This window comes from Platalea leucorodia (assembly GCF_965183815.1).
Source record: "Platalea leucorodia genome assembly, chromosome: 4".
NCBI lineage: Eukaryota > Metazoa > Chordata > Aves > Pelecaniformes > Threskiornithidae > Platalea > Platalea leucorodia.
This window is the reverse complement of record NC_138826.1, coordinates 26,709,699-26,728,300: the sequence shown is the minus strand read 5'-3', so window position 1 is coordinate 26,728,300 and position 18,602 is coordinate 26,709,699. Positions and strand designations below refer to the sequence as shown.

The window sequence follows — 18,602 nt, the reverse complement described above, 5'->3', positions numbered from 1 at the left end:
TTTGGACTTCTGGTGTTTTGTTTTTGTGTTTTGGCTGTGTTGTTTTTTGGTTTTGTTTTTTGTTGTTGTTTTTTGTTTGTTTGTTTGTTTTTTGTTTTTGTTTGTTTTTTTAATGAAGAGTAAATATAATCAGTATTTTCATTTAAACAGCCTAAATTTGAGTTCCATAATAATTTTTTCCGTCTGCTATGATGAAGTCATATAGACAACCCTCTCTTCAATGACACACTCTTACCATTCTTTTGTGGTTATAATATTTAGAACTTCTAAAGGCATGTTAATATTCTTCAGCGTATGTTTTTCAGATAGACGTTTCCATGGTGTAAACTAAACTTTTTTTTTCAGCATGTATTATACAAAGGAAAATAAGCAGCTAGACTCTAAATGATCTGTTATACCCAAATTGTCTATTGTCATCATTGGTTATTGTTCTATTTCATGTTTCTTCTGGACATCTATCCATAAACATTCATGATCATAGTCTGCCAAATTTAGTGATTCAAAAACACAGAATGTCATTTTGGTATAGATGGACTGCTAAATTCTAAGTAGTAATGGGATGGTGATATCAAGTATATGGGATTTATGCTGAAAAATAAATCACCGCAATTCCTCTCAATAGCCAAACATTTTGTGTTTTTTGGTAAGATGTTATGTAATTTTCTTCTTTCCATATCCCTTCTTGTCTAATGAAAGTATGTTCTCGACATCGGGATAGTATGCGAAAAACCACTCTAATGTTTTCTTTTTACCCTGCTTTTTATTATCAGTTTAATTATTTTATGACTGCTCTTGTGTTCTCTAATGGTTTCATTGGTCTTTCAGACTCTGTGATTAAATCCCTTCCGCTCAAATGAAGGCTACCCAAACTGTACAGTTTTGTCTTTAATAGAAAATGGAATAATGTTTTAAAAGAAGAAAACTCTGTCCCTGAAACTGCTTAGGGAACCCATAATTCACTTATGTTGTCTTCTGGCATTTGTATTACTTTGCATGAGGGGCATTTAAAAATGCTGCTTATACTGTCCAAAAAGATCATTGCATCATTATTATTATTATTATGTCACATGCTTTCCAAATTTTCCTGAGCTACCTACAGCATGTAACCTGAACACTTTCATGAATGGTAATATGAGAGAGATTAATTTTTTTTATTTAACTAATTTTTTCTTATCTTTAAAAGTCAATTGAAAGACCAGTTGAAAATAAAATTTCATGTCTTGGCTCCAAGATAGATAGTATGTTAACTTGTACAGTACCTTGTAGGCATTTAGTCATAAATTATACATTATCCAGTAGTTCCCCCCCCCCCCCCCCCATCTTCTTTCGCTGATTTCTTGGTAACTGTTTTTTTAATACATTGAGTCTGAGTAATGTTGTTGCAGAGCGTGATCTTCTCAACTTTGAATTTTCAATACTTGTTGTTTACACTATTTCATACTTTATAAGTAATATAATTAATATATAAACCCCAAACCAGAAGTCCTTATATGCAGAACATGAGAGTTTATATTCTGGTAATTTTAACGTAAGTTTTACGATTTCTGGTGACTTTTTTGAGCTTTGGCTCATTTTGTATTTCTAAGCATGTAACTTGTGTAACACAGCTTAAAGGATCTCTCTTATCTTCTAAGCCCTGGACTAAATGTACTGAGATGTCCATGTGTCTCTTATTTATTCAGCATCAGTTGTCTAATGTGCTCTGTGGTGCATGAGGCTTGGTTTATGTGGAATTAAGAAAAGATGCATTATGCAGTTTAAATAACTTAAAAAACAAAACAAAAAAACACAAAGAAGCAAGCAAGCAAACAAACCTATCCATGTTCCTCCTGACCTTTTTGCAAGACTGAATTAGTCATAAGCAAATCTTGTTGAGACTGAAATTGATATAAACTGATGTAAAGATAGTTGGGATCTCACTAGAAAGATTAGAAGCTGGGAATTCTGTATGAGACTTTAGAAAGTTCATGTAGTGGCTGTTCTCACTGAATATCAGAGAGCTCTGAATGAACTTATGTACTCAACTGAGACTGGAGGTTTATATAAACCAGATCATTCATATCCTTTCAATAATCTTTAGGCAATTTCTTTGCTCAACTTTATATATATGAATCTAAGAAAAGTCAAGAGAGGATTTGATTAAGATTTTCACTCTTCTTGTAATTCCAAACTCAAAAGGGGAAACTTCATTAATACGTTTATTCAGATGCACTGCTTGACCGTCACCTGATAGGCCAAAAACCCATTGGGATTAAATAAGATTACTTGTTGTGTTTCTATGCTTCAGGTATCAATATGAGCAAAATTCTGACCTTCCTGCTTATGTGACATTTCAGAAGTAACAGTTGGATGGATAATAGTTTGTAACAATGCTACATTCCTCCTCAATCTGTTCCTTGATCCACTATTCAATTTTTGCAATTGAAGTAATTCTCCATACAAAGTCAGGTGACAGGTAGAGAAGGAAAATTTTGGATATAGAGATAACTGTTCTTTCAGCTAAAAGTATTTAAGGCTTTTTTGGAGGTTTTGGACTGCAGGGTATTTACACCATCTGGCAGAATTTCATACAATATTGACTTAAGTCAAGAAAGCTATCTTTCATAGTTTGCCACTTTTTGCCACTTGTTTCACATCAATTTTTTGAACACCCAAAGTTCCCTAGTACTTCTGTATTTATAATCCATGCTAACGTTATGCAGGGCTTATTCTTGATTCATTGCTGACCCCCAGACATTTAGCATTCATTAACCTTGTTATCACATTCATCAGTATTTAGTATTACACTGTCTCAAATTCTAAATGGCCGAGCAGCCAAGAGGGCCAACCGTGTCCTGGGGTGCATCAAGCACTGTATTGGTAGCTGGTCGAGGGAGGTGATTGTCCCACTCTACTCTGCACTCGTGAGGCCTCATCTTGAGTACTGTGTGCAGTTCTGGGTGCCACAGTATAAAAAGCATACGAAGCTACTAGAGAGTGCCCAGAGGGGAGCCACGAAGATGGTGAAGGGTTTAGAGGGGAAGCCATATGAGGAGCGGCTGAAGTCACTTGGTCTGTCCAGCCTGGAGAAGAGGAGACTGAGGGGAAACCTCATCACAGTCTCCAGCTTCCTCACAAGGGGAAGAGGAGGGGCAGGTGCTGATCTCTTCTCCCTGGCAACCAATGATAGGACCCGAGGGAACAGCAGGAAGATATGCCAGGGGAGGTTTAGGTTGGATATTAGGAAAAGGCTCTGCACCCAAAGGGTGGTGGAGCACTGGAACAGGCTGCCCTGGGAGGTAGTCAAGGCGCCAAGCCTGACAATATTCAAGAAGCATTTGGACAACGCCCTCAGACATACGGTGTGAATTTTGGGGTTGTCTTCTGCAGGGACAGGAGTTGGACTCGATGATCCTTGTGGGTCCCTTCCAACTCAGGACATTCTATGATTCTACGAAATAATAAAATAAAAATAGAAACACAGCAGAGAAAACCCAGTCCATAAATGGAAGGACATTTCTTTGCATCACAAAAGTGTCTCTGAGGTTATTGACTCCTCCATAACTACTTGCACTGCAGTGGTGTACCTGATGGATTGCCAGAAAATCTTTGCCGATAAAGCTAATGATGCTCAGAGGGCAGTATTTGCTTGCTCTTTATAAGTGCATACTTTTGGATCTTTCTGTTGCTTTTTCCAGTTTCTTCTATTCAGGGAACTTTTTAATATGGAATGATGTTAAATAAGCTGCTACTAAACTTTGGAGTGCACTTTTGTCATTCAGGCATTTAGTTTTTAATTCTTTTTGAAAAAATCAGTATATTGAGTTTGCAAATTTTGTATAGCCTTATGTTAATTACAAAACATTTTGCTCTAAATCTATCTACCGATCTTACTTCTCTGATTTAATAAGTATAAAGCGATATGAAGCCAAAGAATTTTAATTTTCATTGTATTTTAGATTCCAACTATCTTAAGTTTATATTGTCTTCAAAATTGAACGGGCATTTGCCAGAAGTAGGCTTTCTTGTGAAATCTCCCTAGTTGCTACTTCAGGTCAAAAGCTGAAATACTGGAAAAGCAGCCTGTTTGACCTTATCAGCTCTTTTGTTTGTTGCTAGTAAAAATATAGCAGATGGCAGATAAAGATTAAAAAAAATAGAATAAGGCATCTTTTAATTTAAAAATAGTATTTAAACTTATAAAAATGTGTTTTTCTACGTAAGTAAAACTTGTAGTATATAAAACTTTTTTTTTTCCTAAGGCCATTTTCTTGTTTCAGTTGTAAGTGATATATACAGGGAAATTATTTTGTCTTCTTTTTAAATTAGCTTCTATAAAGCAAGGCAGATGGAAATGTGCTGTACAGGGGCAGGTCTAGTACACAGCATTTTGTTCAGCATTATCCTGTAAGGAGTGCTGATTTATTAAAAATAATAATATTGTAGCATCACTGTGGAGGTTTAGCTAAAAAGAATCGGCCATTTAGTATCTTAACTGTCAAGTTCAGTTTCAAGAGGTTTTGAATTCAAGTCAGGATATCTGGAGATGATAATCTACATAATCAAAAGGAAAATGTTTTAGTCCCTCATAAGCAAAGATGACTGAGAGCAAAATGGTTTAGTCTACTGCATTTTGAGATTTCCGAGGTACTCAAGACTCTCCAGTGGTTATTTCTCCATTATCACCTAGTTACTCTGCTGCTCAGTATAAATTATCTATCAGCTTTATTGTCTTCCTAATTGCTGGTTATGTTTTTCTTTGATCAGCCTCTTACTGTGTGGAACATTTTCCTTCAGAACTGTATGAGTTTTTGTGTACAGGTGTGCTCACGCTGTGCTACAGAGATACACTGGTTCCTTTCCAATCACTGTGCATACAGCAATTAATGCTAATCTCATTTATCCACACTGCAGCCCCTTGGTCATTCGAAGTGTCCTGTGCTTGAAGATATAGAATAATTTGAGTTGATGCTAGGCTTAGGGGATGTGGATGCATACCTCCATAGCCTAGCAGAAAGGTCTTTTATTGCTATGAGCTAGCTGTAATGTTAGTGGCCAAGTATGGCCTTGTCACTGTGTGCTGATGTTGGGGTGAATATTATTTTCACGTTGTATCAGTTTGCTCACTTTTACTTAATTCTGATCTGGGATGCTTTTCTCTGAGGTAAGTCAAGTGAGTCAGTGAAGTTCAAGGGTGTAATGCCTCTTCAGCCTTGTGACAGAGAAGAAATAGTCACAGTTGGGATAAATATAAAATCCTAATATCATTTGAATGTCTTTCACAACCTTCATATTTATTCTTTTTTCAAAATTCAACCTTCGTGACTCTTTCCTATTCAACATCCAACTTCTATAGCTGCTGTTGAAATTCTAAATCCTATAGGGGTATTTACCAATGTTCTGTTACGTAACGGCTGCTATAGGTAATAGATATGATATTATTCAGAAGTTCACTTTTTAATTATGTGCTTCAGTGATTAATTATGTATGTAATAAATTATTATAATTGTTATTCCATACTAAAATTTGTATTTTATATATACAATTTATACATATGATGGCACAGCAGTCAATGAACATCTGAATCTCTATATGTAAAATATTGCAAGTATAAATTCAAATGAGATGGGATAATTTGTAAAGAAAATAGGATGATCCCAGCTTTTATTTTCTATTAAATTCCATAGTAACTGAATTTGGATTCTTCTGCATTGTTTCACTTTCCTTCCTATTGTGGGCAAAGTGTAGATATCAGCACTGTAAAAACAGAGACATCTAGAAAATAAAAACAAACCACGACAGGTTCATCAGGATTCTCTCATGCTCACTTTTAACTTGGAAATTCATCTAAAGAAAACAATACACAATTGCATGCAAGGTGGATTGTGTAAGAAATATGTTGCAGTCAGTGGAAAATAGCAAATGATACATGGATTTGGAGGAATGGCACCTTCTAGGAAAACATCAGACACCTACTTTTCTAGGCACTCGTTCTAATCTACTCTGATAGTTCACAGAAATTTTCCTTATCTATTCTTAGTGATTAGGTAACATTGGCCTGTTAGTGCAAGCATTTCTGTGCGCTTGAAACATGCTGAGAATTTGTTTCTCAGTAGGCAGATCACAGACAGATTTTTCTGTCTGACATGAATTTGAAGAGAGGAGTTTTAAATGCTACTCACTTTACTGGATTTATTCTTGATTCAGCCTTACTGCTGAATTGACGCTTGGAGTTCTCAGACTTTGTAGTTAAACATGATACAATACTGAATAGGCGAAGACTACTTTTTAGTACTGGCATGGGGTGAAATAAGGGATACGGACAAGTGGTGCATGGACCTACATGACATATATTTCTAAAAAGCAGTTAAAACACCATAATATTAGATTCCTATGAAATTTTATGCCTAAATTCTTAATTCGACAGCTGGTATGAAATATTCTGTTTGTTGTTATTACAATATAAATTTAAACCATGTGCAAGGAATCATTCTCTACACTGAGTAAAAGAGCATCACTTCTGTTGCACAGGCATAAATATTTTATTTAAGTTTGGCACCCATCTGGTCAGAAAACTGATTTTTTTTTTTATTTTTTTTTTTATTGCACTTGGATCATAATCGCATATAGAATTTTGTGGGGTATCATTTTCATAACCTGTTTTTCATAATGAATATATCTGTATGTATCTGCTCATATCTATTCTTTAAATATTTTCTTTGTGCAATTCAAAGGCTAAAGAAGGTTCAATGGCTAGGATGCATTCTATCATACCAGTTGATTAGAACTGAAATATTTGAGTCCTTTTCAAGTCTTATTTCGTAGTATGCTCATTGTTTCTTTGGCAGTTATGGCCCGTGCCTTGTGACTCACAGGAGCAAAGACAGGCAAAATTGCAAGTCTTTTTTTAATCCAACGTCCTGCAGCATGAGTCAGGCTTTAGATCTGGCCTTTGTCCTTCCTTTGCCTTTGTTCTTATCATTTGTCTTACCCCACAGTTACAGCCTCTCAGAATAGCATATTCCTGATTTTAGTGCAATTTGTTCCTGATGAATGCTAGGGAAAATTGCACAAGATGCTAAATTGTCATTCTTCAGGAAGTGAAACTACTGTATGTTGAGTTGTAATGGACACTTTAAACAAACCCCAAGTTTCCAACCTGCAGTGCCACCTGTCTGCAAGGTTAGCTTGCTGAGGTGTAAACTCTTATTTCAAGGGTCATCTAGCATCATCAGTAAAGTGTCCAATTAATTTATTCTCCAAAAATCAAAGAATTAAAAAAGGCATATTTTGCATCTTTTTGAATATGGGCTTCAGTATGTAGAAAGGATTACACAACTGTAAGATTAAAAAAAAAAAAAAAAAAAAAAAAAAACCACAACAAAAAAACCCCAAAACAAACAAAAACAACCAACCAACCAACCAAAAAAACCAGAAAACTCAGAGTTGAATAAATTCCTTTTCTCCCTAGCTCTTTTTTCTATGAGGTATGAATATTGTTTATACTTCCCTTCATGCTTTCAGGCTTTCATTAAAAATGGCACCACCATCAGTTTGGTGGGATAATACTCCCGTTGTAAAATGTTATGCTTACAAGATAATACACTCTGATTTTATGTAAAGATATGCTATTCATACACTACTGGGTATCTCTCTGCTTGTCTTATGGAATATGACATAGTCATCACCTGAAGTGCTATAAAGCAGCAAAGTTAATGTTTACATATCTAGTTTCTGTTTTTGTTATTGCTAGTGTCAAGCTTTCTGAAAATGGTTTAATATCTTAAGGCTTTTAGACTTTGAGATAAAAAAATGCATAATGCAACTACATGCATTTCTTCAAGAACTCAAGTTTGGATTGTAAATTTACTTTCGAAATCATTTAGTTAGATTAATGAGCAGTAAATGCTTGGCAGAATGGATATTAGATTGTTCTGGTTTTGTCATAACCCATACATAATGCTACAAAGCTGTACCAAAAAGTAGTTGTTGGCCAACCTGTATAGTTTTTGTATTCAGACACACCACATTTTTTTTTTTTCTATGAATAATACTTTTACCCGTTTTGAAATAGGACCAATGAAAATTTTAAGGGCCCTTTCTTGTAGAACTGTAGTTTCAGAAGTAGCAACCTGAAAGAGAGGAAAGATAACATGTAGAACATTCTGTGTTACCTTACCGTAAAATAAATTAAAAAGTAGTTTTCAAGGAGAGAATGGTCACAGGATATTACAAAGTTGTTATTCTCTACAGCAGGTTTCTCCTTGGCAGGCTTCCTTGTGTTCCATGTTTTTTTCTAGATTGTGCTTTTGGGCACAACTGTAAGCAGATAGTATCCTACAAAAGCACAGCGAAATCAGTCATCCCTGTCTAACCTGTGCTTTAGAGGACAACAATTTGATACCCACTTCTGCCTAATACATTGGTTGTCTATGCCAAAGATCTGCTCTTCCCTTGCCCTCTTGCAAGATGGTATAGCAAGCACCTAGTTCCTGCATAGCCAAAGGTAAAGTGGAGCTCAGGTGCTGAGAAGTCTTGCTTTCTTCTCCTGCATATGTGAGATTGAGAGTTTCACATTTGGACAGACTTTGAAAGCAAATTGTCATTTAATGGTAGCAATGCCTCCATAAGTATATCAATCCATTTTTATGGCAAATTCAGGGAGGGTCATGGAGTGATAATGCTCCAAGGATATGCTTCTGTTGAAAATATGGAAAACTTCACTTACAACGTACTTTAAATAACTTGGGTTCATGGAAGGTACAATAAGTTTTAAGAAGTCATCCTAGAGCTCTTTAGAACAGAACGAATGTTGATTAATTTGGAGTAAATACTTCAGAGCAGATTGCACACATCTCCAGTGTTTCTGATAACACAGAGTTTAGAAGTTTTAAGTCTACCGCAGACCGGGAGGCTGTCCACTGTGTCCTTCAAAGGGGTAGGAAAAAGTATGGAAACGCTGGAAACTGTCATTTTCCTAATGGCATCATCTTCATCTGTTTAATTGGGTTTCCAGCTTTCACTCAGATGCTCATCTGAGCTAGACGATGGAATATCTAAAAGGTAGTTTTCTTGACAATTGAAGAAAAAAATAATTTAGACTACAGAGAACAATTTTCTGTAATCTAATTTTACATCTAATATGAAAAATTTGGCCAAGTAATAGGTAGATAATTTAGGTGGTAGAGAACTCTACTCTCACTGAAAACAATAAGCTGTCTTGCATAATTAGATTGTAGAACAAAATGCTAAAAAACATTCCATTGGAAAGCAGAAACTTCTGCACAGGAAAGTAATACAAACATCTTCGTGTGACTCTGTGATGCTGAATAACGCTTCTCAGCACAATATCTCATCATCCTGCTGCTGCTGGAATTTAGATTAATATTTTTAACTTGTGGAACAGGTTTATTTTAGATTTATTTCCAGTTTTTGTCATTTAATTAATGTTTTCAGATTTTGATGTATACAACAGATTTAGCAGTGTGCTGACAGAAAAAGGGAGAAAATTGATAAAAATCTGGCTATGCCAGGGAGCTGAGAGAGTTAAAGGAATGCTGTCAAATTACTAAAACAAAAATATAGGTTATGTAAACTAAACAGCTTGGCTCTTGCTATTTATTACTTGGGTACTGTTTTCCTTTAGAGATGTTCCAGGCTCACAAGGTAAATGGATTCTACACCCAAAGATTTGCTGTACTAAGTACAAAGTACACTAATGATAGGTTTAAAATTGGATAATAACAAGATTATAATACTATTCAAGATGAAGTACAAAAAGAAAGAAAAATAGTATGCCTTATATGGTAAAAAGTAAGTAGGACATTATTTCAGTTTGAGCTGTACAAGATGTGATTAGTAACACAGATAAGTACCACCTTGTTCAAATCCTTCCAATTTGAGAGGAATGATTAAAGTGCTCACAGATACATCATATATATGTCTGCATGGATTATGTATAGAATCAAAAACTGTTTTCACTAGACTCAGTGGAACTTTACTATTGTGACCAGTGGGAGCACGACCAGGTTGGTTTTAAGAACATAGTGTAAAGGATACAATGTAAAGGAGTCACGGAAGTGGTTTGCCTCTGATTCACTCACTGCATATTACTTGAAATTTGAAATTTATGTGTACTGTTTTCCCCATTTCTATATATGGCATTGTCACACTTCAATAACATTTCCAAAATGCTTTGAGATCCTGTACGTTTCCTTTAAGCACATGGTGCAGTCTATTTTTGTGTCTGCTTTGCATTGTACTCCAGATGGCATTGATATATTTTTGGCATATACATCTTTGTGGCTCCTCTGGGGACAAAAAATAGGAATGATAAGCATATTCCTTGAAATGAAGATAGCTTTTCAAGATGAAGTTTGTATGTTATGTTCAAGGCAGGAAAGTTGACTAAGAAAGCATATCATATATCATGGAAGGTAATATCTCACATGTAGATTTTGTTTTAAAGAGTTTTTTCTAATTGAATGAGATGGTAGCTGACTGAACAAAAATCCAGTTTTGTGAATATTCACGGAGCAAGTCTGCTTGAGAGAACTAATGCGCTCTATTCTTTGTGCTCTTGCTTGATGGCTAAATTGTTTGGTGTGTGTTTTGTGGTTTTGTTTTGTTTTGTTTTGTTTTTTTTTCCTTCAGTAATATAGCTGTCATTAACTGGGATTAGATGAAGGATTGTTGTGTTTGTTTGGGTTTTTTATTTCATCTGGGATAAATCCTATAAGAGTTGGCTGATTATGTGACCTCTGCCTTCTGCATACTATCTTTAACCGGAAGACAGATATGTAAAGTTGCCAAAGAAAATAATACACAGTAAACAATTCCCGTTATGTACATGAACTACAACTATATTCTTTATGAGAGTACCTGTTCATTCCAAGTGAACAGCATCATGTTTGTGGGTTTTGGATCGATGGGTGTGGTTCTGAAAGAAGCTTACGTGGTAATATCCGGATAGAAGATGGCTTTTAAGCTCTAATACTTCATGGATCAGAGTAGCATCTGCACTGCCTGCCTGCTTCTGTGATTTGTTTTGTCCATCCAGTTTGTGACACTCTTAGTCTGTTTTGTGAGGCTGTTTTTTGTATTTGAATTATTTGTTTCATGCTAACAGAAATGGACTAGATTATACTGAATTATCTTTTAGTAGCAACATGTAAAGGTGAACTCTGCATTACTCTATGTCCGGTTAAATAAATCTACTTCCAAAGAGCAGTTTTGTTAAAGAAAGAACTTTGAGCTTTCTCTCCGTGTTGATCCTGAATTAGCAAAAAGAAGGGTAAATACATGACTATCTTGGCTATTAGTGGATTCTGTGACTGAAGACTGGACCACAGTACTTATGTGCAGCGCTCCTGAAGCTGAAGATACATAGTGATGATTCCCAGCAAGATTTTAGTCTATCGCAACCCTTCTGGGGGCACGCGTACAGAAACTTATAAAAGTACTAGAAGACGTAAAAAATCTCTCGGAGAATTGTTCCAAAATGGATATCGTGTCAAAGCTGGACATAATACCCCTGAAAAGGAAGAACAACGTACTTTTCGAAACTCCTTGGTGTCTTGTTATAGGGTCGGCTCGTACTGGGGTAAGGTCCAACTCTAAACTTTTTTTCAGAACTGTAATTTGTGATTCTGTCTCAAGTGCTAGTGTTATTCTTTTGTAAAACATATTATATTTAATTTTTCAACTTCAAAATAATGCTACAGGATTTCAGTTGCTTTATTGGAAAAATTCCTTCCCAAACTCACATGCTGTAATGTGCCCACATCTCCAATACCTCATCAAAGGCATTCAGTATTCACCTAGAATCAAGTAATCTAGTCTTTATTGAAGGATGGAATGTAATAATCTGCAATTGTGGAGTTATTAAATTTTTTTTTTTAAAACTGCTGTCATTGTTTTAAGAGGTGTAAAAGTAAGTTAAGGAAATGTGCATCAGAGAGATTCATTAACAAGTCTTTGATACAGCATTGTTTGAAAGCAATTAATATACAATATATGTAGGTTCTGAACTTGATGCAGTTTTGCTGTCCTGGTTCATTTTGATTTTTTCATACTGTGAGCTGTTTTCCCTGCTTGTACACTTGCATAACAGAGGCAGGGAAATGTATCAAAATATTTTGGCTATGTTTCTTCCAAGGAATGGCAGATTCTTTTCCTCCCATGCTATTTCTTCTTCTCTTGTTCTTTGAGCTTTCATTGGAACAGGCTGCCCAGGGAAGTGGTTGAGTCTCCATCCCTGGAGTTATTTAAAAGATGTGTAGATGTGGTGCTCGAGGACATGGTTTAGTGCTGGACTTGGCAGTGATAGGTTAATGGTTGGACTCGATGATCTTAAGGGTCTTTTCCAACCTTAATGATTCTATGATTCTATGGTTTTCAAACCTATCTACAGGGAGTGGAATCTCAGATTGCTGTGTTGCGTTGTGTGAAGGCACTCAGGATAGGATCCTAAAAATTATCCCTCCGTTATATGCATCTCAGAAAATGTTCTGATTTCCTAAATATGGATCCTGTTTTTTTCAGTCATCAGTAAACCATGTGGTCTTAAACATAGGGTAGAAGTAGCCATTGATAGGTTTGATGAAAATACCATTCTAATGAATGGGTGAATAGTTTGTCAGGAATAGAAATGGTATACAGAATCTCTGTGGATTGAATCCTTAAACCAATATTTGGGATATGCTATTGACAGAAAAAGCAATATATGACAATAAGAAAGGGATTATTATGCATTTCATTGATGAGAAATAATATAATGCTTGATGGTGTTCTGGTAGATTGACCTCTCGTGTTCAATGAAGAAATATCCCAATTCCTGTTTCTATTTTTAAAATCTCGTTAAAGACAAATCAGTTTAATTGTTGTGATTTCCTCCTCTTCCCCTTCATAGATTTAAAATTGTAAATTTCCTTTTTTGGGGCTTTGTAACCCATGGGTAATCCTGATAGCTGCTGTATATTAATCCTGTGGAAAGCATCAGTTCAGCTGAGAGACTTGCAAAACTGTCTGACAGACAGGAAAATAACATATTTCAGCACCTTTAAGACTGTAAAGTCAAATAAAGTTTAAAATAATGTAGTTTGTTTTGCTGTAAACTTTATAGAGAAAATAATTTTCTGCTCCCTTATAATTTTGGCCTCTCTTAGTGACCCTTCAAAATTGGCCTGAAAGATGTGGATGTGTCAATTTTTCATATCTAAATTCAGTGTATAGAATTTCAGGAGGTAGGCATTTGATCTCTGGGAGTCAGGTGTGGTTGTTGGCGATTTTTTTGTTGTTTGGTTGGTTGGTTGGTTTGTTTTGTTTTTTACAGATTTCAAGTTGAACACTCAGAACCTGAAATAAAACTACATGACACATGTTATCCAGGAAATTATCTAGTAAAAATAATAGAACATATTACACACATATTTTACATTTTCAGTGTACTTTGAAAATAGTCCATTAGCTGTACAGGCAACACAGGTAACTAAACAAATATTTTCACAGTAAGAAAATAATCCTGTGGTATAATTGGAGGTTCATTTGAATCGTCATACCTAGAACTGAAATTATGGTACCAGAGGCAGAAACCATTGACTAAAATTTTTTGTCTCATATTACTAAAGGAATTTGATTTGATAATCATAAAAGTTTTTTCTGATCTAGAAATCTATGAATGTCTCAGCTTTGTCCTGGGCGTTGCAGGTCAAAGAAACTCTAGCTCACAAGCATACTTTAGTCGTCCATTTGGAAGCAGAAGACTGAGAAACTGAAAAGGTCCTTCATTTTATCGGTATATTTTTCTGTGATTAAAGAGATTTTCTAGGTAAATTAAATCTCTTGATACTTATTTTTTGTGTAAATTGTAGTGTAGAAGATTATATCCTGTACCAGTCAGATCCCATAAGAAAATTCCAATATAAAAGCTCTTGCCAAGAAAAAGGCGAGTGACATGATGGAGACAGAACAGCAAGTACTTCCTGAGCATTCCATTCAGGAGTTTGCTCAATTAACTTTAGCAGGCAGGATCCTATTAAATGTGCAAAATTAGAATAGACTTTAATATAGAAGGAACTTACCTTATCTCAACTATTGATTATATCATATAAATGTAAAACAGTTTTGTAGTTATTTCATATTAAAAGAAGTTATTCTTCCCCACATGTATAAAATACATTCCCAATTATTGCTAAGGAAAGAGAGATGTACATGTTTGTCTAAATAGCTGAGACAGCTTTGGGAAAATGGGAATTTTTGTTAGTGCTCCTATAGAATTTTGCTTACTCTTCTTGATGCATAAACAAACATCAAAATTTCTATTCTTGGTGAGTTGGTGGGCATGAAGAAGAGAACATCATCTTAGTTGTGAATCAAATTTGATTTGAAAACAGTGAGAGAGCATAGCATGGGGCATTTTGTTACCGATTACATGTGATTAGTTTTCAGAGACAGGCTATTTTTACAGACACTTTGTCAATAATTACTCTTGAGTTAGACCCATCAAAATCTTTTCTATTTAACTTGTTTTAATTTTGATCTTGTGTGGATTCAAAGTAAGCTACCTGCTGAATAATTTAGGCCATTTTTAGTTTGACAACAGTCTCATTGCAACAAGGCTATTGCTGTGAGGATTACTGTGTCATCAGTTTACAGATGCAAGTATGATTGCAAGCACACTTTTGCATGTCATTAATACTAACACCAGAATGAAGTGCTGTGTGGACTTTTCCTCTGGAAATTATTTAGTTGATTCATCATCACCCTACTAAGTTCAAGGTGATATAAATAATCACACATTTAGGGGCAAACTCATTTCATCTTTTTGTGCTTACAGTTTACTCTCAGCAGCAGCTTTTTGTAGTCTATTTGAAGAATAAAGCTGAAACCTCTGAATTAGCTGCAGTCTTTTAAAATGAACATATAATTTACTAGAAGGTCAAGCAGTCAATGCTGTTAAATGTTTTAGAGTGCCCGATTCATTCAAAACCAGCATGTCTTCTCTTTCACAGTCAAGCTTTAGAATACGTATTCAAGAATGGGAATTCCCCTTTCTCCCTTTTTTCAGTTCTGCTGGTATTAGTGGAGGTTGCCAGCAGACCACACAAAGTCTTCACATGGTGTAACCTACTGGGGAGGTGTGCATGCTAGTGCATTGTATGGTGTAATTTGTCCCTACTATGTAGAGTTTTTTTGACTGACTGACTCTTTGTGTTAATAGTGTTATGGCAGTAAACACTGCAGGCATAATGGGTTTCACTTGCAACCACTGAACTAATTGATGCTTGTATGCTCAGCCTCTGAGAGCAAGATACTCTGAGTACCTGGAAACAAGGTTACTTAAACCTACTGGTGGCAGCCCTACCCTTGTCCAGTACTTTTATGTGTTTTGTTCAGATCACTTTTCAGAGTTCTTTTTTTACACTGTTCCGAAATACCCGTCTCTTATGAATATTCCTGATTTTCTTACTTTAAATGGGCTTCTTCCCTGCTCAACTATAAGCCTTTCAGCCCTATTTGCAAACTGTCTTTCTCGCTATGGTTTATACTAAGAATGCTACTCCCCATCTCTGCTTGTTTCCTCCAGAGCCAAGTTCTCCTTGACTCTGACATCAGTCAATGTCAAATGGATTTTAAAGCCATCAGTTGGCTAGATTTTCTACTGACAGGGATTACAAAACTCAGAAGTGAACCAGTAGATTCATTACTAAATCCAGTACCCTAACACTCTATCCCACTGAGGCAGATTGCACTCCTTGTTCAGCCCCTGGTCAGGAACAGTGACTGTCAGGGCAAACAAAAGTGTTTTCCTGCAATATTCATTCTGCTGATGAAATTTGTATGAGGTGATGTCTCTACATAGCTGAGAGAGTATTATATTCCAACTAGGTTTTCATAAAAAAGACCTTTAGAGGTCCTTTGAAGCAAATCCGAGAATATAATTTTAATGAGCATTGAAAATACTTGAAATACATAATTTTTGTAGGCTTCAAAGGTGTCTTGTCATGAAGGGTTTTCTTAATCTCTATTTCCTATACATATTGATTTACTAGAGGACTCTTTTGACTAATATAGAATGTATTTTATAATAAATACAAAAATTCAATATTTGACTGATGTTTCTACAAAAGCTAATTAAACACGTCTATAAAATATGAAGAGGTAGCATCGTACAAGATCACAGTAGTTTGTCTATGAAGTTTTCAATATCTCATCCAGAGAATCTGCCTTTCTTAGTGCCTTTTAATAGGGCTTATGCCTTGTTACGTCCTGATACTGCGAACATAGGAAGAGATTCTTATTAAATACTGCTTTCTTGCTAGGATGATGGAACTCACAGATTATTTGCAAGACAGGAACTACAGAAAATCATATAAAATGACATGCATATAGGAACCTAATAGCAGGACTCTTTGGGTCTTGAAAAGAGTAGAATACTGGAAAGAATTCATTTGCCATCATGATAAGGAAAAGTGTTATTTTCCTTTCATTTTTGTTCTTCATATTTGAACCACACAAAGCAGGTAATACACTGAGGTTTCTGAAGATCAAAATTTGATCCTTTCCGTGTAGTAATTCCTTTAGCTATAAAACACAGCCCCACAAGTAATGTCCTAGACAAGATACAGAGGTTACAATGTGATTGTAACCTTTTACAATAACAAGCCAGTTCCATTTGTAGTTCAAATAAACTGTTCAAACAAACTTTCCACTTTTTTTTTTTTTTTTTTTTTTAATTCTATTCTCTGGAGGGAATTCTTTAAAATATTGTAGACTGTAGCAAATGCAGAATTTAAGCCATAATTATTTTCTTCTTCCACAAAAAATACATTGAAGCCATAGTCTTTTTGTTCCATCATTGGAGTCTCAGCAACTAAAATATACCTTAAGTGTTGTAAGAATTTGGAGATAAAGGTCTTATTGCTAACTTTGTTTCTCAGGCTTCTTTTTGAAATATTGCAATGGGTAACTTGGCCATCTTATTAACTTCAGATGCAATGCAAAGCATTTGAAAGGGAGAATTTTTCTCCCACCAGCCATTTTTCAAAAAGTACCTAGGGAGTGGAGTGAAGGAGATAGCTGGATGGTTCCATCCAGAGCTGAGAAAGCTTAGGGTTGCTAGTAAAGGTCCTCTCCATCCCTGTCCAGCCACATCTCTTTGGATAGAAGTGGATAGAACTGTGGGAACTACTGCAAGTGGAGCAGAGGGACATGTCTCTTCACAGTTTTAGCACTATGATCAGAAAAGATTAATCCTCTAATTGCAAATAGATCTGAATTTTATAATTATTAGGCATCATTTTATTGCTTTTTGTCTAGATCCCCAAATTCAGTTTTCAAGTTGTGATTAATCTTGAGATTTCCCCACAGTCAGTAATTAAAAAGAAATTTTTTATCCATGTAATACGCAGACAGGAGTGATTTTCTACTTTGTTAAGGCTACTTATAAGCCTTAATAAGGCTACTTATGAGCCTTAACATGAGTAAAAGAATTATTTAACAACTTTCCAAGAATACTGCAGAAATAAAGCCTTGATTTAAACACATCTCACCACATGCATCTTTGCTTTTGAGGAGAACCTCTCGACTCCACTGAGATGATGAAGGTTGTGACCAGGTTTATGTTTGCCAGGACCAGTCTTTCCTTAAATTTCTATAAATAAAAAGTGGTTTATAGTACTGGAAGCGGGTAAAATAAATGTCAGTAAAGAGGAAGTATGAGAGGAAGCTGCCCTGAACCTAACTTTAACAGTCACAATACCATGTTACACAACTTTTATGTAACTCTTGGCTGTACCATCTAATAAAAATTATCCTCAAAGCCTTATTTTAATTTTATAAGCTGTGCATATGTATAATACACAACCTACTTTTATTCATATGCCAAAGATCTACAGCCAAATTATTTACTGTCAGCATAAGTCTCTTTTATAATTTAAGCCCTTAATCTTCTATAGTATTTTGTTTTGCGCACGCTCTCTCTGTGTATATCTGTCTGGCTTTGCAGTTGTCTGGGAATTGCTATTCATGCAACCTGGTTTCAACACAAAAATGCTATTTCTTTGTGAAAACAGTTACTTCTTTAATAGTCAAAGTATAATCTATTCCTATAGTTATAGTCTGATGGAAAGAATTATAGTAGATTTGCCATTTTTAAGAGAATGTGTTGTTCCTCTGTTTTCCTGCTTGAGTTTTTAGAAATTAGGGTGGAGATAGGGAGCATTATTACAATACAATTTTACGTCATTAAGATTGACCAATTTAATCAGGCATATAAACAGTGTACTTTATCCAGGTTATCAGATCTCTTACCCATAATCTCTTTTTTTTTCACTAAGCAATGTGGGAGCTTGGAGGACTGAGCAGTTTCAAATCTGTATGTGTCTTTGACAGCCTGGAAGAGAAGGACATGTACACTAGAACTACCAAAAGAACCTCAGTGAGGTTTTTTTCCCCTTAGCTTTCAGCCTGTATGTCTCCTCCCATGGCTTCCTACATAAACTAAGGCTTTCTGGTAGGATATTTCAGCTATTAAGGAAACACATTTAAAACAATTTGAAAAAGACCTGGTAGGGATCTTGGAACCATTAAATATGGAAGAACATTTCAAAGGTATTTAACAT

At 35.4% G+C, this 18,602-nt stretch overlaps 1 protein-coding gene across 2 annotated transcripts in view; it reads left to right on the top strand.

Annotated features, from left to right (window-relative positions):
• The window catches only part of KCNMA1 (potassium calcium-activated channel subfamily M alpha 1), a 516,744-nt gene that overhangs the window by 325,188 nt on the left and 172,954 nt on the right, over nt 1-18,602 (top strand). The window lies entirely within an intron of this gene.